The following is a 23,716-nucleotide window of genomic DNA, read 5'->3' on the forward strand; positions in this document are numbered from 1 at the left end:
TTCCTACACCCTGGGGTGACTTCAATCACAAGGACAGTAATGGCATTTATATATCACACTAGATCACGCTAGTTATACTTTGCAGATTCTGAGTTTGCAGAAAGGAAATGTTTAAGGAAGGAAGGAAAAGGTTAAACAGGCTCTCAGTAAATGTGAGGACACTTAAATCTTCCAATGAAATCTATACCTACCTTTCCTAAAACAAGTTACCACCTATGAGGGACAATATCAAAGTCAATGGGCTAGAAGAGTCTTCAGGGAGCCTGGGCAGCCAAAGTCAATTTGAAACGGTCTATGGAGCTGAGGCACTAATTAGAATCAGTCTTGCACAAAGTTAGAGAGTTTGTTAAACAAAATACATCACTTGTAGGGTGACAAGCTGTTAAGCCTCTGGAAGGAGAGTAGGAATCAACTCTAAAAGTAAGCCACTGCAATTCCCAACTGAGAAAAGCACAGCTAAAAGACAATGAGGTAAGTACCCCACCAGTAACTCTGGTTTGACGAAGTGGTTCGGCTGGATTCTGTCTTGCTACAGCGGTGCAGACCCGTGTTCCTGAGCCTCAGCCACAGGGACAAGGGGAGGACGCCAGGAGGGCTCCTGGGGCAGTACTTGGGAGGTCGTCAGCAACTAAGGGCTCTTTTCGGTTCAGCAGCACTTTGCCGTTTCGTTGCTTGGTGAACAGGACCGCCGCAGATCTCGGATACCGATGGGGCTTCCTTCACTCCTTGGGTCCTGCACTCTGGTGAGGGACTTGCTTCTGGAGTTTCCTTGGGAGACTCCTGGAGCTTCTAGCTGGATTTCAGACGTTTTTCAACTAGGGATTTCTCGACCCCTGGCACTCGGTCCTTGCTGCAATGAAAAAGTACAGCCAGTCGGGGAAGATGGTCCAGTGGAGTTCATCTCGGGGTTAGTTGGTCCCACTAACTCAAGGGGACAAGTCATCCCTTCCAGAGCCTCTCTGTCGAATTGAAAGTTTCAGCACAGCAGCAGGGCTTCACCAGACAATTCAAAGGTCCAGGCGAATGCGGCAAGCTTCGTTCATGGTTTCTTCGTCGGGTATTTCTCCCAGTGGTCGACTCTGCCTCTAGTCCCAACACCTTCGCCTTTTAAGCAAGTTTATCCCAGCCCAGGCTGTCAATCACACAGTAGGGTGGCTGTACTAAAAGGACAGCCAGCCAATCGGGACTGGTTGCATTCAGGCATTCCTAGAGACAGAGGACAGGGGAGTTTCGGGACCCTCCCTCACATCCTGTCCTTCCAGACACACTGGAGCGAGAGGCAGGCGTCAGGGCTGAAGCCTGCCAAAGGCAAAATGAACAAAGGGCGCAAACCTGGTTCACCGCACAGAGTAAAACCCAAGAAAGACCTCACAAATAGAAAATCGTGAAAAAAGACGACCAGGGCCACTTTGACGAAATGGCAACCCATGGGTGCTGTACTGCAACTGAGGGTTCAGCCTCTGGTAGGGAAGCACAATGGTAGGAACATTAAACCACTGCCACCAGCCATTTAAAGCAGTCAGGGTAACATCAAAAATGTTACATGAGAAGTTAGGACGAGGGTGCTACTAGGTAACCCACCAGCACTCCACATAAGATGGTGTGTGCTAGAACTACAAAGAGAAATGGTAAGTAAAGTAAATTTCACTTTACTATGCTTGGGAACAGTAGTTCACCCAAGAAAGGGTATTCAAACCATATGAGAAATCTAAAGGATTTCTCTGCGACGCTGTCACCATACAAAAAGTAGATGCCTATGTACTTTGTCAGACTCCCAAAACAGAGGAATCGCATAATCCAGATCAGGTCAAAACACATGCGACAGTGAGGAAAAAGGTCTCGCTCACTCCAGGGTTAAAATGAAAAACTCAAGTCCAGCAAAAGAGCCGGGAGTCTCTAAGGTTGAAGGGAATTCTCCCTAACTCATTTCTCTGGTGCTTGCATAGTAGCTTGCTTTGTTACTTGATATTTGATGATACAGGCCATGATCTGCTTTGTACCACAATCCCATTTAAGATTGAGCATTGCCAAACATGCCCCATTCCATTCGGGAGATGCAAGTTTAGTCCTGCAGGGATCAAAATTAAGATTGGGTGAACAAGAGCTAAAAGGCTGCTCATAGACACCCAGCATTTAGTAGTGACCAGAAGCTACCCACTGCGGAACAAGGAGCTTGTACATCATGTTCTGCAAATCTAAATTCCACGTTGGATGCAAACGTACAATTTTATGCATTATTTATGACCCTGAATGCGCATATGTGTCGTAATGTTTTTTTATAGATTGTCCCAAATGCAGGGTTAAATTCACACAGTGTATTTGTTCGGCATCTGTTGGTCTGGGGGGCCAAAAGTAGCTGCTGGTAGCTGTTGGTGTCAAGCTATCCAGGCTACAAGCAAGAGCTAAATAGCTTCTAGCGCCCCTCAATTTTGAACCCTGTCCTGGTTTTAACTTTGCATTCTGGGACTTAGTCCCAGATTTCCCCATAGTAGACCTAGTACTAAAAGTACCAGAATACATAGCATCTCCTGACTGGAGTGAGGCATGCATGCAGTGTTACAGTTGAAGTGTCTTTGACAAGTCAGTGGGCAGTCATAAGGAAGGTCCTGGGAAACTGACTAGAAACCATGGGCCCTACATTTTTGCCATGGCAGTGTCACCTGATCTAGCAACACAGTTTAGCGTTACCTATTATGGCATAACATGGCATAATAGCCAGGGCATGGCTGTTTTACATTGATGTAAGCAAATGCATGTGAACGACTGTAATGTAATGATAACCACCTAAAAAATCATTTGACATCACACCCTAACCAACAACACATATTTAAACACAACTCTTCCACCAAAACAACACAGGTTACACAATGGAATGCACACCACCCGAAGATAGTGGTCTACACTAAATGTCCCTGTATAGAACACTAGCCCGCCACTGATACACCAATACAACTCTCCATACTCCTTAAATACCACTCTGCCAGACTCAACAATCTATGCTACCAACTTGGAGCACACATTGCACCGGAAGACTCACAATACATACACCCCACAGAATGCCCTATATTTTGAGATCGGCACACATCAACCATACCCCGCTTCTTGCATATCCTGAAACTCCAAGAAACTGTGAAAACGGTTGACTATGTGCTACACAAGGCTTAATAACCTAGCATTATACAGCACAGCAAAGAGTTTCACTTGTTCTATTGTGGGGCAGGACTCTGGATGTCTCTTGCCACTTTAGTGACTGGCAGCAAAGTGGGAACAACGTTAATGATGGCACTACTGAGGACATTAATACTCTATACTACAAGTTATTGCATTATTTGCCCAGAATCTCACACTGTGGTTAAACAGTAAAGCTTGGATTTTATCACTCTACAGTGAATGCACTTGATTACATTTTGGATTTCAAGATATACAATACTGCTTTATAGAGCAGCACTCTCAAGTTTCTCATGGCCATGTGTCCTATTTTTTTCTTGGAATTCTGACCTGTAGTTTTTTTTTTTTTTAACCTAAATGTCAAATGAGTAAGAAAAAAAGTGAGTCCTAGAAACCAAAGGTGGGCTAAAACAGGACTGGAGGACCTCCCACATGGACACAGGAAAATTGAACTCTGGTAGTTTACATGCATGTCAAATGAAGGCAACCGTATACTATGTACATTCCTAGAGAAACATGTTCAGCCAAAAGAATATTGTCTTAGGTTCAATATCCACATGCTGAAAAGAAAACACGATTTTAATCCACTTAAAGAGTAAAAAAAAAGTTTAGTAACGTCACTTTTAACAAACTTCGAGTGTCCTGTTGAGCATGGTGTTAAGACCGTCTGTCAACTAATGCAAAGCAATACCTTTTTTTGTATGTCTGTGATGGGCATCATGACTAACATTTAAAACGGGATTTCTCTTTTGCATATGTTTGGGCATTTGGCACTGATATTATAGGTAATAAATAATCTGGGAGGGCTTTTTCAGATCAACAAGTCCGACCCATCATTGCCAAATGCCTATACATGTGCAAAAGAAAAGAGCACTCGCATTGGGACTAAGAACAAATGAGTAATTGCCCTGCTGTGGAAGCCCTTCAATGACCTGCAACAATTGCAGGTTGTTAAAGCACTGCCAGCACCCCTTTCCAGGACGCTCAGTGGCCAGGGACGTAAAATGGCCTGTCATGAAGCCCAATTACATGCACACATTTATTAAAATAAACAGACAAAAACGGCAACAAGCGACCTCTAAATATTATAAGCGTCTTTGGGCAAACAAGCCCAGAATCGCTTGTAATAAGCGTACATTTCAACTCTGGCGAGAGTACTCTGAGAAAGGCAACCTTGAGACCGTGTCAAGACAAATTCCAAAGGACGTTGGTGTACAGGATGGTAGAGTTGCCACTTTTGTGTGAAGCAAAAGCCAGACTTGCAGCCACACCCACTTTTTAGAAGCTCTGCCCCTTGGATTTAGAAAGTATTATAAGAGCCTGGAGAGAAGAGAAAAACCCTGCTTGCAGGTGTTACTTTTTTTTAGCTGACCTACATTCATTCATTTTTTTTTTCTTTTTAAGCACTCTGAATTATTAAAACCAAAATTGATTTTGTAAGGCTGGTGGATATTTCACTTAATTATATACAATACATTTTTTGACCTTTCAATGATGAAAAGCTGGCCGAGTTCTGACAAAAAATGATCGAATGACTGACGTGCCAAACCTGCCCACAGTTAAAATCAAAAACGTATATATATTTTCTTTTTGCAGCATGCCCGAACACCACTTCTAGGTGTGAAAAGAAAGAGGAAAAAGCGAAGAGACTAACTGTAAAAAGGGGATGAGAATTAAAACCCTTGTTCGTATGTGAATGCATCAAATGTAAATACATGGAAACACCAAAAACGAAATATATACCAAGATATACTATCCAACCAAGTAAATATACAATTGTGGAAATGTAAGAAACCCCATGTGAATGCAAGAAACCCTGGCTTCAGAATATACCAGGCAATTACAATTGTGAAAGGAGCAGAATCCCTGGCAAGGAGTCCTGACATAAGGATTTACAAAGCTGGGGAGCTTTGGTTGTGACAGTGCTAGTGTGGGCCAAGAAAGACACAAGGAACTGTATTTGTTTAAGAGAATTCCTGGGGGAAGGGAGTCCCCCTTTTTGGAACAAGAACTCATACATAAATAACCTGTGTTGGAACTATTTATGCTTTTATGAACACCTTTTCAAGAACTTCAAAGGTTAGACATGCCTATTTCACCTTTTTATAATTTAGTTTGTGTGAGGATCAGAATAGACCTTTTGGACATCCTGACAGAGACCGGTCCTTGGTTTTGGTCTAGGTAGGGAAATTCCTCTCAGAGCAGGGTCATAGAGGTCTTTTTCCCAATCCCTTTTATTTTCAATAAAAGTCTTTAACCAAAAACATTGTGTCAGAGTTTAATTCCTGACTCCTCGCACACCTTATACCCCGTTGTCCAACACCAAAAGCTGCCTCCCTCACTGTGTGGGTGGAGTATAATCTTGTGACCTGCGTACATGCTAGGACTGGTCTGCCTGCAGAACGAGCAGCTGAATCGTACCCATCACTTTTCACCAGCATATTGAAACTGGAAATGGGATGGAAGTATGTTGAGGAAAGATCGCCACACATCCTGTTAAGTTTCTGGGCTTTTGTGAAGTTTGAGCACATGCTTAACCGTTGTATCCTTGCCCACTTTAACTTCCTGGCTGCCGCATGGTGAACCTTGGGATCACATGACCTAGAACGGGCATCACATTTTGCATTCGGCACTAGCCATTGGACGCTCTGCCAGTAGAGCTGGGATTGCCAGACAAGGCTCGGGCCAGCCTGCATCAAGACTCTCATTTGGGCCCAAACCACATGTCTGGCAGTACTGCCCTGGCCACAAGCCTTGTCTGCTGCACCCCCTGGTCCTTTCAGCACCCTCCCATCCTTGCCGAAATTGCTAGTGTGAGGCTTTGCCACTAGAGCAGAGGAAAGAACCTCTGCCCATGTCACTGGAGGCAACAGAGATGACTGACAGCTCTGTGTGGCTTCAAAGAAGCAGTAGCGCCACTGCAGGTTTGTAAGACCAATTTGCCGCCTCATTGGTGATTGATCCACTCTGTTGGGACATACGATGGGATGCTGAGCATTGCATGACAAGAGACAAATTTTGAGTGCTTTTCATTTGAATGTTGTTTGCGTTATGTAGCATAACCATTTGTCTCTTAGCAATGAAGGCACACGTGGCTGAGGAACTTGCTTGCAGTAAATACAAAAGCAGATTTATTTATTTGCATTTGTAAAGCACGCTTGCAGCCCATAAGGCATCGAGGCGCTGTTACAGAAAATTAAGGACTTATGATTTACAGACCAGTGACTAAAGGTCTCATGGTTGCACAGGAACAAGCACAGATGCAGGAAATGACATGCATATTCATAGTAAAGCGAGAGGCAATTTAAAGAAAGAGCCTGGTTTTGATAGCTTTGCGAAAAGCTTGGTATGCCTCGACCAATCTTAAGTGGGGTAGCAGTGCGTTCCAGTGCATGGCTGCCTGGGTGGGGAAGCTGGAGCCACCAGCGTGCAGCTTTCGCGTTGGTGGCGTGACAATCGTGTTGGCATAACACGATCTTAAGGGTCTTGTGGCAGTGTGCTTGGTAATTCTGTGTCAGGTAGGGATGGGCAAGTTCGTGAAGGCATTTGTGAGTGAGGGCGAGAGTTTTGAAGACAATTCTCTCTTTGACAGGGAGCCAGTGTGCCTGTCTTCTGATTTCGGAGATATGGTCTCTTCTTGTGGTACCTGTGGCTGCCCTCAGTGCATTGTTTTGGACTAGCTGCAATTTGGCAATGAGAAGGGCATTGCAGTAGTCTAGCCTTGACCCGATAATTGCCCTGGCAATGGTGAGGCAGTTATGGTGGGACAGGAAGGGCCTGGCAGCATTGAGGACTTTGGAATAGTAGGCTGAGGAGGCGGCGATGGCATTGACCTGTCTGTCCATGGACAAATCAGAGTCCAGGTAGACTGCGAGTGTCTTAATGTGGTTGGAAACCTTGATGGGAATGTTGTCGATGGTGAAGGAGGCGTAATGATCTCCGAGGTTGCCCAGTGTGAAGGGTGACCCTATGAGAAGTAGTTCTGTTTTTTTCACTGTTGAGGCAGAGCCAGTCCTCTGCCATCCATGATTGGGTGGTAGAGTAGATGGTGGTGAGGGTTTTGGTATCTGTTGGGTAATCGCCTGTGAGAGGGATAAGTACCTGTGTGTCATCTGCATAGTTAGTATATGAGATGCCAAGGGAATCGAGGATGCTGAACAGGGGCCTCGTAAAGAGGTTGTATAGCGTGGGCGCGATACAAGAAGCCTGAGGAACACCACAGGTGATGAGGCTGGGAGTGGCGGAGGCTGAGTCAGAAAAGACTTTCATGGCCCTTTCTTGGAGAAAGGAGGTGATCCATTGACAGGCTTTGGTGGAGAAGTTGGCTCGGGTGGCTAGATGGTGGCACAGTGTGTTGTGGTCAACCAGGTCAAAGGCAGCGGAAAAATCCAGGAGCAATAGGAGAGCAGGTTTGCCTGCGTCTCTAAGATCGTCCATTTGGTTCTTTAAGTCTAGGAGGGCCGTTTCGGTGCCGTGTTGTGGGCGGAAGCCAGATTGCCGCAGGCCGAGGAGACGGTTTTCTTCCAGGAACTGTTGGGCTTGCAGGTATGCTACTTTGTCCAAGATTTTGAGCCGAAATGGTACAGTGGTTATGGGTCTGTAGTTCCCAGGGACTGATGGGTCGAGCAAAGGTTTTTTTAAGGAGTGGGCGTACTCCTGCTTCCTTGAGTCCAGATGGAACATGGCCTGACTGGAAGGAGGAGTTAATAAAAGCTGTTAGGAAAGGGGCTAGGGTAGATGCTGAGTCTTTGATGAGGCTGGCTGGGCAGCCATCACCCTTGCGGTTGGATGGTTTGATGGAATTGAGCAGGGCGATGACCTCTGGCTCATGATATCTTTGAAGTCAAATAGTGGGGAGGAGGTGGTCTTGGTGGGTGGTACAGAGCGCGTCTTGGTGGGTGGTACAGAGCGCAAGTTTGCTATGAGGCTGGAGAGGGCTTTTTGGTGGCCGCAAATTTTGGTTTGGAGAGTGTTAAGCTTCTCTAGCATAGCAGATTGAATACTATTACACCACTTGTCGTCTTTGATGACTGATGGGGAGCGGGGGGAGCAGATGGTTTTGCCAGTTCCCTAAAGATGGTGAGTAGCTCCTTAGACCGCGTCATAAATCCTAGCGTTGAAGGAGGCAGCTTTAGCTAAGGTAATGTTAGTTTTGTAGTATTTGGAGATGGCTTTGAACTTCTGTTTAGTGGTTTCAGAGGGGTTGGCTTTCCCTGTGGAGAGGGCAATCCTCTTTTGCGCGCGTTGGTCAAGAAGTTCTTTGGAGAACCATGAGTTAACGTGTTTGGCTTTTTTGGCTTTTTTAAGGGTCAGTGGAGCAATGGCGTCCACTGCTGAAGTGATGACATCCTTGAAGGTGTCAGCTAAGGTTTCAGGGTTATTGGAGGACGGGGCCTGCAAGGCAGGGTTGAGATGGTAAGGTGCTAAGTTCTCGACAGTGAGTAGGCATGAGCTCCATGCGTAGGTGGCCGGGCAAGGTGGTGGAGGTGAGAGGGGCCCTTTCTTTGTTCCAATGTTGAATTGGATGTAGTGGTGGTCGGACCAATTGATGGGGGTGTTGGCGGTGAGGAGTATGGAGCAGTTGTGATGACTGATCCAGTCGAGGGTGCGCCCTTTAATATGAGTAGGGTCAGATATAGATTGCGTGAAGGCCAAGTTGGATAGCGTGTTCTTGAGGGATTTGGCAAGGGGTATCCTTAGGGTCGTTGAGGTCTCCCAGGAGTATGACCTGTGAGGTCTTTTTGATGTTGTTAGACAGTGCAGAGATAAGGGTGTCCTGGAAGTCGATACATGGGCCCGGGGGCTCTGTAGACCATGTGCATGGTTATGGTGCAGTTAGGGGAGACATTCATTTTTAGTAAGAGGTAGTCGCTATTGTTGTCCAGCAATCCTTCAACTTCTCTAATGGCCAAAGTTTCCCTGGCAATGAGGGCCATGCCCCCACCTCTCTGAGATGTGCGGTCTTTCCTGAAGATGGAATACCCAAATGGAATACCCAGAGATGATGCTGGACCTGAGCTCTCGTTGAGCCAGGTTTCAGTAAGGATGAGGAGGTCGAGGTTGTCCTTAATGAGCAAGTCGTGGATGTCGTGGGCGGGTACGGAGTGGGCATTGAGCAGTACGCAGCTGAGTGTGTAGGCAGTGGGGGGCATAGAGGTGGGTGGGCTAGTCATCGAGGAGGGTGGCCCAGGTGTAGTAGCTGGTATGGAATCAGAGATAGTCAATGTATTCGTCGTTTATATAGCACCCTGCCCACATTTATATGGCCTCAATGCGCTTTGTAGTTGGAACGCCCTCTTATGACCTCCTACACATTAAATTAAAGATGCTTGTGTGCGTTTTTGCCGGGTTAGGACTTGGGCGGACTGGCCAGGCTCCAGCAATCAGCCCGGAGGTCACACGTGAGTGGGTGTTGTTGGTTGAGGATAGAGTTCTAGTGCTGGAGATTGAATGTGTGCCCAACTAGACAGAATTTTATTTTGTTGGTTGTCGCTGTATACTATGGCAGATGTGTTGAGGAACGTCTGGGGTTTCAGTGTGGACGGCTATGTGTGCTGCTAGACCCGAATAGCATAGCCAAAGCTGCATTTTAAGATGCATGGATGGGTGGCTGTGGTTTGTGTCCACAGACGTTGTGTAAGGTATACGTACCGTAGGCTTGTCTGGTTTTACAGCACCCATCCATTGTTAAATGTTTTCTTTTTACATTTCAAATCCTTTTCTGATTTGTTTTTCGGGATCATGTTTCACATATTAACAATGTAATTTTTAAAGCACACACAAACATATCTAATTGCCTAATTATTTTAATACCTTAATCAAAATGTATTGTTTGCTGTGGACATAGAGGGTGGTTCATTTCCTCAGCTAAAATCCCAATAAGTTTGTTTTGTTGTGCTGTTGACTGTCAGCATTTTAATCATTTAAAAAAGGCAATCTGCACAAATTGTGGCAAGAAGGGATGTCCAAGTTCCATCTTGAAGACAATAGTTCAGTTCTGATTGTAGCCTTGCATTCTGGGGTTTGAGATGAGATTTGTAGGGGTATGGTGGGCCTACATCAACTTTACCCAGTCCCATTCAGCTGGGTACCCTCTTGCACCACAGTTCCCCCACCCCCTCTTTTATCTCCCATAATAAAAGACACACTCCAATACAACCCTAAGCACAACAATAATGTGAAAAAATACAATGGCCATGAAGTAAAGGCAGCAGTCATACAAATAAGCCTTAGTGGGACTAACATTTCCCCTATCTATTTCTGTTGTGGCGTCATTGAGGGCCCTCCTTTCTGCCATGTTTGTACCTGCAGAGTGGAATACAATGGGTTAAGTGCATTTTCAATTACTAGAGAGCGAAAGAGAATATATATACATTCAATTTATATACACGTTGATCACTAAGCTATACTTATATTTACACTTATACAATTTGCTGTAATTCCCAAATATTCAATTTGTTCCCATTAGGGTACTGCCACTTCTTGCTCGTTTGGCTGTTCCCCTTCTGGTATTACGCTGCCATGCGCTTTTCTAACATCGGAGAGGTGGATCCAATATTTCAGGCCCTTAACTTTCCCTGCCGAGGGTGTACAATATGTTACCTAGTAAAGGCCGTGAAATCTTGGAGAATTCCATCTCCTAACAAAGCTGCGCACATACACCAACTCTCCGGGCATTAACTGTGTTACAGGGCTGTCTGTTGCTGCAGTGCTTGTGTCAGTTTTGCTTTCCCTAGTGAAGGGCAGGGCCACTTATTTAGCTATGCTCCTCACCGCCTGTGTAAGCTGTGTCAGGTGCTCCTTGAATTCCTCTCCCAGTATAGTTGCAGTCTTACGAGCATCTGATGCTCTTCTCATTGGTGATAGCGGGGTCTGTATGCGTCTTCCTATTACTACTTCGTGCAGGGACAAGTGGTGGTCTTTGCTGGGTTGCGTTCGGAACTGGAATAGTGCTAGAGGCAGGCAATAAACCCAGTTCTTTTTGAGGATGTGGCACAACTTTGAAAGTCTACTTTTGAGGAGGCCATTTATTTTCTCGACAATTCCATTTACCACCCACAAGAGAATGGAACATAATTTGTTTTATTCCTAGTAGTGACGTTACTCCTTTTTAAAGAGGTCGTTAACAAAGTGTGTTCCATTATCGGAGCGTATGACATCACAAATTCCCCAACGCGGGAACACTTCCTCACTAAATATTTTGCTGTGCATTTTGCGTCTAGGTGGGCGCAGTGTCCCGCCTCCACTCAGCGCAAAAAGGGACAGACAGGTATATTGCTCCATTGCACCTTTCTACCATGTCTGCGTAATCAATGTGCAGCTCACGGAAAGGTCCGATGGGGCTTCCCAGTGTTCCTTGCAGTGTCCCGAGGGTCATTACAGAGCTGTATGTCTGACAAGTTATGCACTCAATTGTCATTTTTGCGAGATGCTCTTGGAGATTTGGAACAAACCAATCCTCCTGAATGTAGGCAGCTATGTGTTGTTTTGTGGTATGTGCTGGAAAATGTAATTGTTGGAATGCAAGCTGTAATAACTCCATAGGCATTACTATTTTCCCTGTTGGCCCTTGCCACCAAAGGAGATCAGTCGGGGACTGTGCACAACCTCTCTTTGGCCATAATTCCTGTTCCACAATTGGGGCTCTTTTCTGTAACTCAATTATTTGTGTGATGGGCAGTGTGTTGTACCCATCTTCTCGTTTGTGCTACATTTGAGCAAATACTCTGTAGTTTGGGGTTTTTGAAAGGCAGCTGCCGCGTTTCCCAGTGATATTACGTCACTGTTTGTGTGTGCCTGCCATTTTACCAGGGCCACTACTGATGGTTATGAAAGGGCCTCTATTAGCTCATTCAATAGCTCAGCGTGTTGTACTGGGGACCCATCTGCCCTTCTGAAACCTCTCCTCCTCCACCTAGATAATCGAGCATGTTCCGTGGAGGTTACCTATGCCGAATCCAAATAAATTGTTACTGCACATCCTTTTGCTGCATGCAATGCTTCAATCAGTGCTATCAGCTCTGCTGCTTGCGCGGAATAATGCATTGGTAGTCGTTTTTGTACAATGGCTCATCCTCACCTTCCTCCAACCTCCCTACAGCTGCACCCACATGCTTTTCTGCTGTCTCTAGGCAAATAGACGCTGACCCATCCACAAAATACAATTCACCTTCCTCTAAGGCATTCTCGTTTGCTTTGGGAATGTCATCTCCTTCCCCTTCGTATGTGGCACAATCATGATTTTGCATGTCTTCTACTGTGCATTGCTCAGTAAGGAATGTGGCAGGTTTTACAGTTTTGCAGCGCACTATGTGAATGTTTGAGCTAGAGAGTATGATCTCATTAGATGTTGCTCTTTGTGTCGTAAGTGTTGATTTAGATCGTTCGAGAATTGCAAACAAGGAGTGCTCAACAAACAGTGTGACTGAGCACCCCATTATTATGGTGGCGCTCTTTTCAATCACAAAGGCAGCGACTGCGAAAGCTTATTCGTGCGCAAATTGCCCTCGCATCCTGTTCACAATATCCGGGGTGGCCAGAATAGGAGCTCTAGAAATCAGTTATTTTAGCATTGTGAATGATGTGTGCATGTCTGGTGTCCATGTGATAGCTGTGCTATCTTTTTGTCCTTCCTTCAGCGCTTGTAATAGGGGGCCGTGTGTATGCTGCATAGCCTAGTATCCATGCTCCGCAATAATTACATATGCCAAGAAACCTTTGCATGTCCTTCACTGTGTGGGGTCTAGCTGCAGCGCGTACCACTGCTGCTCTGTCATGGATTATTCTTTTGCCATCTTTGGATATTAGTTTTCCTAGATACAATACTTCTGCTAGGCAGTACTGCAGCATCCCTCTATCCACCTTGTATCCCTTGCGTGCCAACAAATTCAGTAATGTTATGGATTAATCTCTGCATTGTTCCTTGCTCTCACTACAAAGCAAAAGTACATCCACGTATTGCATCACTTTACTTTTAACATCAATATTGCCGAGATCCTCTTGCAATAATCTGTTAAAGATGCTTGGGCTTTCACAATATCCCTTGGGTAATCTGCAATGTTCTTATCTTTTTCCCTCTAAGGGTGAATGCAGTCGGGTATTGTGAACTTGGATCAAGTGGTACAGAGAAAAACGCGTTTTCCAAATCTGCCACTGTGAAGTGTGTGGCCTTCTCTGGGATGCTGCACAAAATGGATGCGGGGTTTGGGACAAAGGAAAACTCTTTCTGTATGACGTCATTAAGTAGCTGTAAATCCTGCACCATCCTCCAAGCCCTTCCTTTTGCTTTCTTAATTAGATAAATCGCAGTATTACAAGGGGAATTTGAGGGTACAATGATACATTGCTGTAATAGTGCATGCATTGTTTCTTTTAGTCCTTCCTCTGCTTCTCGTGACGGGGGATTTGAGATGACATCTTTCATGGTCTGGGTGTTAGTGTTAGCAGTGCACAGGGGTGGTGGCAGGGTTGGGGGCTTAGTTTATCATAACTGTCGAATTTCAGCGGTTTTTCGGTTTTAATTTGAAGCATAAAGGGGAGGTGGTAAGTATTTTTTTTAGTGACGTGTACGGGTTTTTGTTAGGGCAACTTAACCATAACGTCCCCTTAACAAAGTTTTTTTGGAAGGTGGAACTTAAGCATGACATTGTTGCAATGAAGTTGTTGTGCAGAATATACACTGTAATCATGTGATTTTGAGAGATATGTAGTATAATCTACGTACTTGACATACATTTAACATAGAACATACAGAACCCCCTCCCTGTGGATATTGGAAAGGGTTGGACTGAGTGCCTGTTTGCGGACGGGGTGGGCAGGATCAACATTACCCAAAGAGGCGGGGGGTAGCTGAAAATGGACTATTGTCTTACACAAAAAGTCTGCAACGTAGAAGGACATAAATATATTGTAAGTAGTAATAAGTAAATATGGAAACCTGAAGGTGGGAAAAGAAAGCGACACATTTAATAATCATGTAGAATGAAGTGGATGGTACCGTTTATAAAAAAAAAAAAAAAAAAAAAAAGGGGGGATTCCTCCAGCGTAATTACTTCAGAGACTCGGCAGCCTGGAACGATAGTGGACAGACGCAGTAGGACTAAGGGTGATTACTAGGGGTGTACCGAAATTCGGCTTCGAGTAATTATTCGGCCTCCGGCCGAATAATTAATTATTACTCGAAGCCGAATAGGTTCCCCTTTGCATTTTGTCAACTCTCTTCTGTCCCGATTTCCTCTGCCTTTGCTTTTTGTACATTGGCGGAAGAAGAACCCACTGCCAATGATGTTCTGAAAGGCAATTTACTTTCAGTTAGCACTGGAAGCAGGCACGCTGTCGCGTATTGCGGGCGGAAACCCAGGAGGTCCCAGCCCATCCAATTATAGCACAGGGAGCGAGCGAGCGTTCCGCCTGTGGCACTTTGGCTCTCGAGATTCAGCCGTGTCTGGGGTTAATGGCCACTTAAATAATGGTGTGTGCACGAGAGGCCCCCCTTTAGCCTCCGCAGACCAACAAAACTCTTGGTACATAGAGGTAAGCATCAAACAGTCATGGGCATCAGAAAAACAGCTGATAGAAAACGCTGTACAGTACAGAGCGTGAGGAGTTCTGTGGATGTTATTTCAACAATGGAATGCGTCGCTGGCTGCTTCCCTGTTTGCTTTCTGTGGCACAGGTGAGGAGTGGGGGCAGGGGAGGTGTACCAGCGAGGAGGTGGGAAAGTTAAAGGGGGGCCGCCTGTCGCATATTCAAATCATTTCCCAAACTGCATGACAATGTGTGCATGCTGGGGGCTCATGGGGTTGGGGAGGGAGTAGCCTCTGAATTCTTGTCCAGACATACCGGAGGCGGGGCCTGCAGCTGTCTCCCAGGCTCTCTGGTTTCACTGCATTTAACACTTCCATGGCAGCCGAGAGCAGCTATTATATTCCAAGGAGGCACCCCCTGGAGCAGGGAGGGCCTCCCGCTGTACCCAGGGCTCGGGCACTTTGTTGAGGAGCCATCGAATTCCCCAACGCAAAGACTGCTAGAGAGGAGCTCTAATGGCTTAAGAAAGCATGGCAGTGATGTGCTCTTTAATCCTATCCCTGGAGGACGGCACACTGCAATTCTTTCTCTTTCCTCTTTTCTTTCTTTCTGTTTCTTTCTGTTTCTTTCTGTTTCTTTCTGTTTCTTTCTGTTTCTTTTCTTTCTGGTCCTCCCCTTCTAAAGCTTAGTTACAAGCTTAGCTAGAGCTATGATCCATTTACAAGCATGTCTTGCACTGAAGCCCTGTAAAACAAGCATTGGCAAAGCCAACAGTTTTGGCTTGTTAGGCATACCTTGACACAGTGGTAATCTACTATTCGGTAACTATTCGGCTCCGGCAGAATACTTTGGTCTTCTATTCGGCATTCGGCCGAATGGTAAATTTACTATTCGGTACACCCCTAGTGATTACAGGAAAAGGGAGTGCAGGGCATTTTTTAATATGGGTGTGGTTTTTTGGTATGTGGTGCAGAAATAATAATTTCTTTCTGTTGTTTTGACTCGGAAATGGCTAGTACTTTGGAGTGGCTGGAGGAGTATTTCCCGCTTGGGGAAATGTCTGAAGACGGCGACAATAATGGTACATATTTGGTCTGCATATGGAAAATAATGACCAGTATTTTATAGGCATTTAATTTATGTATTTTATTTTTCAACAGACCAGGAAAGAAAAGAAGAAAGGGCAACAAATGAGACAGAAGAAGACAGGATAAAAAGGATAGAGCAGAAAATGGACATATTGAACGAGAATTTAAGTTTACGAGAGTTTGTGGAAGACTGTGAGAGGAAAAGTTTGTTACCATGGCCCCACCTGCATCTGCCCTGCTTCTCCATTCCCTAGTGACCCATCCCCAAACCTTCAAGAGGAAAATAGACGTTTGTTGAAATATCCATCCCTTCTTCCCCTCACAAATCATCTCCTCATAACCAGCCCGTGTTGAATCCTAATTCCCCCATATTTGTTTCAGTGTCTGCTTCCCCCGCTATTTCTTTGGATTGATGTGTGTGTGTGTGTGTGTGTGTGTGTGTGTGTGGTTTCAATGTTTTTGTACAGTGGTTGAGGAGAAGGAGTTTGTTTCAATTTTTTTTTTAAAAAGATGTAAAATGTTCGCGGACAGCGCACTTGTTCGACCTATCTGCAAGGAATGGAATGTGGGTGCTGTAAAGACAGTACACCTACCCTTACTAATGTGAAGTAAGTTGGATTTAATGTTTGACTGCACCATCTGTTGAAAGTGTGCGTACATAAACAGAAAGGGGTCTCCAAAGGATATTATACCTCGCCGTACCGCTTGGAAACGAGATGATGCATGTTCGTAGAACACACCAGATATTCGGAATGGGTGTAAATGAGCAAAATGGGAGTGTGTAAAGGACAGTATAGCTGTCTGTATCAGGCGCAGCTAAAATGGTGCCGTCCGTAGAACAGGCGCGGTGGCCGGCAAGTTTGTAGGCAAACAAAATGGAGTTGTCCTAAGGACACTGGAACTGTCCGTACAGTGAACATAGCATGCGTGCCCATGCGCAGTACAAACGTAAGTATAGCAAACATAGCGCCTGTCCCTAACTGGCCGTCTCACTTGTGTCGAACTTTGAATTACTTTGAGAACCCGAACACTGTCCGTAGGACACTTGCGCGCATGCGCACATGTGATACACTGCATTTGCTGTCCAGGGGACTTCCATTACAGGCGCGTATGTGTTGAGGACATCATCATGTGACTACACCCACGCTGAGTGTGGGGACTAATTTGCGCAGTTGGTGTGCTTCCGCAACAGTACAAAAGAACTTGTAGACACAAGGCAAAGTATTGTATAGTGTAAAAATGTAATTTCACATATCGCAGACAATAGCTGACCTCAGGACTTGCTGTGTAAAAGTTTTGTACCGCTTTGCAGGGATGAAGACGGTCACGAGGCACACCCCTCCACCCTTACAAATGGCCACACCCCCGAGCGCATCTTCATTGTCCTTCTAGCTATATCAGATTGAGGTGTACTGCCTTTACTGCTGTAGTGACCAATAGGAACCTAATCGGTATGGCTTCCATGGCTGCTGTTGGGTCACTAGCCTCTGCAGCACCTCCAAATCCTCCACCACCACCTCCTCAATGGCCTGCAGAGAGAGATATGGGTGAGGATGTAGAGAGCGAGGAAGAAGAGGAGGAAGAGAATGAAGTGGAGGAACTCCGCACTAGGAGCACTCGGGTGTGACGGTGGTTTTCCGTTTATGGGAACGTACCAAAAGCACGGGCGAACCTGGTGAAGTGTAACCAGTGCGAGGTGGTGGTGAGTCGCGGGAGATTTGGTGCGTCCAGTTTTGGTACGACAACCATGAAGCAACACCTCACTTCGTTCCACACTGCGGACATTCGCACGGTGGTGCCATCTGAAGAGCATAGTCGATTGAGTTCCTCCACAGCATCCTCCCACCACAAGAGACACTCCTGTGGGGGAGCACCTCCCTCCAGCTGCCTCACAAGCCATTCGCAATGCTATTGACCCTTACCTTTCAAAGGTGACAGTAGTGTGCACGTATTGTGACGCAGTACTCTGCAGGGGGGGAGAGTTTTCGAAGTGCTTTTGAGGCTGCAGTCAGAGCACCAGAAGATCTGCTCCTTACCTAAATAAAGCTCGCCCTAAATCTTTCTCTGTTCGCTTGCCCTTTCTTATCCCCGTGGCTGGTGTCCCTTGCTTACCCTCCTTTGGCCTCGTCTCCTAGTGTGCCGTGTGCTGTTAAGCAATAAACGTAAAAACAAAAATTACAGAAAAGGCTCTTTTCAGAGCCGCCTTTCTCAGTATAACAATAGAACTATGAAGTGACGGTCGTAGATCCCCACAGAGTTCTGAAAAAGTTTGCGGACAGTCGTAGGGGGGAAAAAAAGGGAGGGTGCAAGCGGAGCAAACACAATGAAGTGTACGCTGCGAGTAAGTGGCAGCTCTGAAAAGAGCCTTTAGGTGGTGTGTTGTGTGGGTCAAAAACTGTGAATTTGTGAAAACGGATTGTCGGTTAGGTTAGTGTGATTGCAAAAGAGGTCGCAATTCATTTTGTATATTGCGAAGAAAAATCTGATTGCCAGCATATGTGAGGTGGACTCCATCTCTGCGGAAAATTAAAGTGCTGCGATACAAAATGTTTTAATTGTGGAAAGAGGACATGTGTCACGACCCTCGCCCAAAACCCCCTCGCCAAACCATTGGCCAGGTGGAGTCAGGACTCGGCCTCTAGAGCCTGGCATCCTCTTCAAAAGCCCTCCTGGAGCCAGTCCTGGTGCCAGGCTCATAGACCATGAAAACATGTGCTTGGGAACTACTTTGTGTTTGTCAGCCAACATGGAGGCATCCACATACCTTGGTTCCTAGGAACCAAGCTTATGCGTTCTAGTGTTTTGGATGTGGTAGCCTAGGCACTACTTTACCTGGACTATTTTGTTGGAGCTATTTAAACCACACCCGAGCAAGACAACACGCTTCGCGTTACTTTGCAGTTTGCAACGTGACGCCCACCGTGTCCAGCTATACCCACGAACCTCAGAGAAGCACAACCTGCAGGGAGACAAAAGGAACATCATTAGCAGCAGCATCTTACCTGTAGTCTTCATCTTTAGTTACTCGCAGCTCCTGAGAACAGCTTCCTTGAATCTGCATGCCTCCGGAACTGAACGACCTGAAAGAGGAAGATAGAGGCAACATTAAAGAAAGCATAAGAGACATTGCAAATTACGAACTGCTCTAAAGGCTTACCTGGCTGGTCGCCTCACGGCTGGCACCACTCTGGAAATTCCACACGCGCTGAAGAACTCTGCGACCTACAAGGAAAGAAGGAAAAAACAGGTTAGCAAAGGCAAGACATTGCAGCACTGCGCATAGTGCTTACTTACCGCATCATAGTGCTCTTAATGCGCCATCATTTACCAGCGAGGCTGAACCAAGCCAGTACGCCGCGCTGAAGCTCCGCATACCTCAGGGAGAAAGGGAGACATGAAAGGCATGCAAGATGGCAACAATACTAAAGAACCGCAATAAGACCTACCTGAACGATATCAAACGGGCCGGCGTCAGTGAAGTAACTGGACCGCACATGCCCACGAAAGACAACGCGCCCCTGCAAAGAAGGCAGGATGGAGAGCACGCTTAACTCTACCACAAGGTGAGGAGGGGGCCCCAGAGGGGCTGAAATCATACGGGGGTGGAGGGAGGATACTTACCCCGGTCGGCCAGTCTTGAACCCAGTCTTCCTGTATTTTCAGGCAGAACCTTCCCCGCAGACCACATCTGGGCATCACTGAGAAGTATACCAGCGAGTAACCCGGCTGGGTGGCGTCCCTGTAGATACCATGTGAGCGTAACAACATGCCAACATCGCTTAAAAAGGTACACACAGCCTTATTCACGTTGCGTCTCGCTTTTTCCATTTGTGGACCAAACGCAGAGGAACGCAGCCATATTTGTCTTTGTGCAATACAGGAAAAAAGTATGTGACAATTTGGAAACATGTCCATGAGGTTCGCGAGTCCTTCCTTCATTGCAAATTGCAAAGAAATTCCAGATACATGGCCTAAACTGTTTCCGCAATGAATGATCAGTATATCTGAAGGACTCTCTGGCAGTAAAGTAACACAGAGAGGTACCAAGTCCAGCCATCTCATGCCACGCATGCCATGCCAGTGCACTTCCACACGAGGGAATCCGAGATTTGCAGATAAACTGCAGCTTTCAGCATGCATCTTCAACCAATGTATCCATGAGTCTCCCAAAATCCAGATAATCTGTTTTCGAGCATGGAAAGCCATGGCTAAGTGGACTCCTGTGAGGGAGAAGACGGTCTTACTACTAAAGTACGTTGGTCAGAACACACCAACTGAACTTTATGGACCAATCCCTAGCTCCGCTTATTCTCATTTACATACGTCTCCACCCCTGAATCCCCGTTGGTGATATGTACTGGCTGCAAACTACCGCCATGTTCGCGGACATGTACAGGGTCAGAGCGTGACGATGATGCATTCAAGTACTAATCCCCTTTTTCCCCTTTAAGGTAGGCTCTGAAAAGAGACGTATTTTTTTATTTTTGGCCAGATACCGTACAGACATCTGGTATTTTATGTATTTTTTGAGGGTTTTTTTTTTTCCTTGCTTTACTCTTACAAACATTACAGAACCTTCTCTAAAGCAAGCCTTCCGTTCCAAAAGAACATTGCATTTCCCAAAGACGATAGCGCAACACCATCTCCTTCAAAGTAATCTGCATTGCTTGGAGCAATGTTATCGTGGCTGCAAAAAAACATACAAGCTCGTAGCATGAATGCATGCATGCCGCTATTGATGATACACCTCCCGATGCTTTGATCTGGACAGAAAACAGAATTGTTGTTCCATTGTACTCTAGGGAGTAAAGCAGAAAAAGTTACTTTCGTTGTTGGGAAGATGGTCATGAGTGCTTCAACCAACTGTGCCAAATCTGCCAACAAAGTATGTTAACTCACGTATCCCAAATGGCAAGCACCGTAGTGCAAAATTACCACATGAGGAGTGGTCATTGTATGCATGTCTCTACAAACTTGCAGAATTGCTGCAGCCTTGGCATCGGTGTGAGCTCTCCACACCACCTCCACTCCTCTCACATCAAAATGGTGCGTCACATGCCTACTTGCGGCATAGTGTTCTAAACCAAGCACCAAAACTCTGACCCTCTCCACCTCTGCCATCTTCAGTGTGCGCACTGTCTTTTGACACAAAAGAGTAATGTGAACATCTGATTGGCTGATGCCTACAGTCGCCTTTCCATGCAGGATTTGCTGTAGAAACCCGTATGTGACACGCCCTACCAGTGGACAAGCGTTGCCTACGTGCGGCACGTAACTCTTACCCAGTCCTTCCACCCTTTCTACAGCGGTACCAAAGCGAGTCCCTCATTGGACACAACTAAGCAGTCGCACAATCATCCACCAGTCACATTGAACATCAGTAATTTTAACTTCGTCATCAACATTGCGCACTTCAAAATTACAGTCGATGATTCTGAATGGAAGTCGCATATCATTGCAAAGCACCTACTTCACAAGCTACTGTGCAAGTATTGCAAATGTCTACGTACATCTCCATGCATATGCATGAATATACAGTACAGTTATGTATATTTTAATCAGAGAACATGTGGAACCCTTATGATTTAATTTAGACAAAATAATGCCGCTAAATGTGCATAGGGAATACATAACAACGCTCCCCCTTTTAAGTGCAAGAAGTCCGATTTGTCATTCACAAACCGCGCGACTGCTTAGTGTCTTCCGCATGACCTGTACATACGTTGCAAGGATGCCCATTTAGGGCAGAACACAATTTTGTATGTGAAAATGTCGGAGTTGTGTACTCTGTACGGCCTACAGTAATGCTACTTGCAATGTGATCGTATGAGAATAGTAAGCGCTCCCGATTGCGGTGGTGACGTTTCCTTCTGAGAGTCTCCAGATTTTTCGGCATTGTGCTTTTAATTTACAAATAGAAAATGTTTCCCCATCTAGTACAATGCCCTATCGCTTACAACCCTCTCTTCTATGCATAGTACACCTTCTAAACAACAAGGCATTTGCATACCCTTAAATGTTTTAGCTATTTTGAAGGACTTTCAAGTACCACATTGCAAGTACCATGCAAAGACTGCACAGAGTGAAGTGAAATGTACACGTGCACTGGGTTGAAATATGAAAGTTGAATGCTCTGACGAAAGAAGCACAATTAATTTGTGCAGTATCATCACTGCTGCAAACGCACAAACTAATTGATTTTGTTTTTTTGAATCGCAGTGAAGACTACTCTCCTGAGAATCAACAGCATCTACACTGCAGACGACGTATCCGAAGAAACCTGGTCATTGTGTAAAGAAAGTACAGTTCAACCTTTATATTGTAACTACTCCTCAAAGAGGCTGCGTGGGTTATTTGTTTATTTTGGGGACCAAAGGAAGCATTGATTTGTAAACCATTCTACCTACAAATATTCATTTATAGAACAAAGAATAACAGGCAGAATGGCTGACAAATCCCTGTGTGTTTGGTACTCAAATAACATACGTAATCCTTAGAAGGTTAGATTGTGAAACGAAGTTGTTGTAGAAAGTTTTTGGCATTTTGGTTATTAATAATGGTTCTCGTCACAAGTAGGCCACTTTGTACTGTCATCTGAAGCACCTAGTAGTAGTATACAAACAGTAAAGTAGCCTTACCAAATCATTGCAAGCGTTCAATGCACGTTGACACACCATGACAAAGAGCTTCCCCATCAGACTCATGCACACTGCACACATACATTGGACAACAGACCAAAGTATATATATTTTTTTCAACAGACACCAAAAAATGACTACCAAAAAGCAACTCTGCAGAAAGGAACGCAGTAGAACAAATAAAAATAATGGTGCCCAATGTAAGCTTCCACCTGTTGTAGAGGTAGTAGAGAATGTTGGTACAAACCAGTTAATGCAGTTGGTTAACAAAATAAAGGAAGCCTCAACTACTGAAACTGTACCTCTTCCATCAAAAAGTGTTACAAAACACAAAAAAGGCTACCAGTACAGCTAACAATGTTCCTAATACTCCTGATAGTGTAAGAAGAACCCATAGTAAAAAAAAGTATTTTAGCAAAAATGTTTTGTTAGTCCTTCAGAATCTACTAAGAGGACCAAAATCATCCTCGCACCTTAAAACCTCCTGTAGAAAGTTAATCCTACAGGATCTCGTGGACAGTGCAATCCTTCTGAAAAGGAAGTTGTTCATATTAGTGTTAAATAGGATGAAAGCACTAACAAGACTAAGTACCAAACTACAAAAGAAACTCGGCAATAAATGAAATGTGAACAAAAATTATTGCTTGCATGTTTGTGGTGGTGAATGGAGTCACACAACAACCACAGAGCCATATTTTAATGAAGAAGCATACAAACAAAATCAAACACAATTGCCATCCATTGCAGTGGACGAGGGAATGAGAAAATCAATACTACCATCGTGGAACAATAAACACTGCTTACAAAACTATCCCCTGAAAACTCAGAATTACCTCTTGATTCAACAGAACCACACCGTGCAGTATACAAATGGCTGTGCACATCAATGCGTGCCATTCCAAACAAAGCTTTCAAATCTTTACGTCAGTTCTTCAATCAATATGTAAAAGCTAAAGACAAAAGTAAAATGAAGTGCTGCAAAATATGGATATCTGTCCAGTGCGGAAAGACACAGGACTAAAAGGACATTCATTAGCCTGCATTTCTGGGCCTATTTGCAAAAGTACCTTCCATGATACCAAAAGACTAGCAATACATCATTCCAATGTAAGAAATTTAGTGTATAAAATATACTATGCAAAAAGTCCAGCTTCAGAATTAGGCAATTTAAATACCACTCTTCTGCATGGTACACCCAAATACTTGCAAGAAGAAATTGACAGTAGTCAGAAAAAGTATTTTGGAAGTAAGAGCCACTTACAAAATGCAATAGTTTTAGAACATAGTAGCAACAAT

At 45.0% G+C, this 23,716-nt stretch overlaps 1 protein-coding gene across 1 annotated transcript in view; it reads left to right on the plus strand.

The window, feature by feature from the left end:
- The window catches only part of EXOSC6 (exosome component 6), a 38,248-nt gene that overhangs the window by 1,790 nt on the left and 12,742 nt on the right, over positions 1-23,716 (plus strand). The window lies entirely within an intron of this gene.

This window comes from Ambystoma mexicanum, chromosome 1p (assembly GCF_040938575.1).
Source record: "Ambystoma mexicanum isolate Mex_15411 chromosome 1p, UKY_AmexF1_1, whole genome shotgun sequence".
Classification (NCBI taxonomy): domain Eukaryota; kingdom Metazoa; phylum Chordata; class Amphibia; order Caudata; family Ambystomatidae; genus Ambystoma; species Ambystoma mexicanum.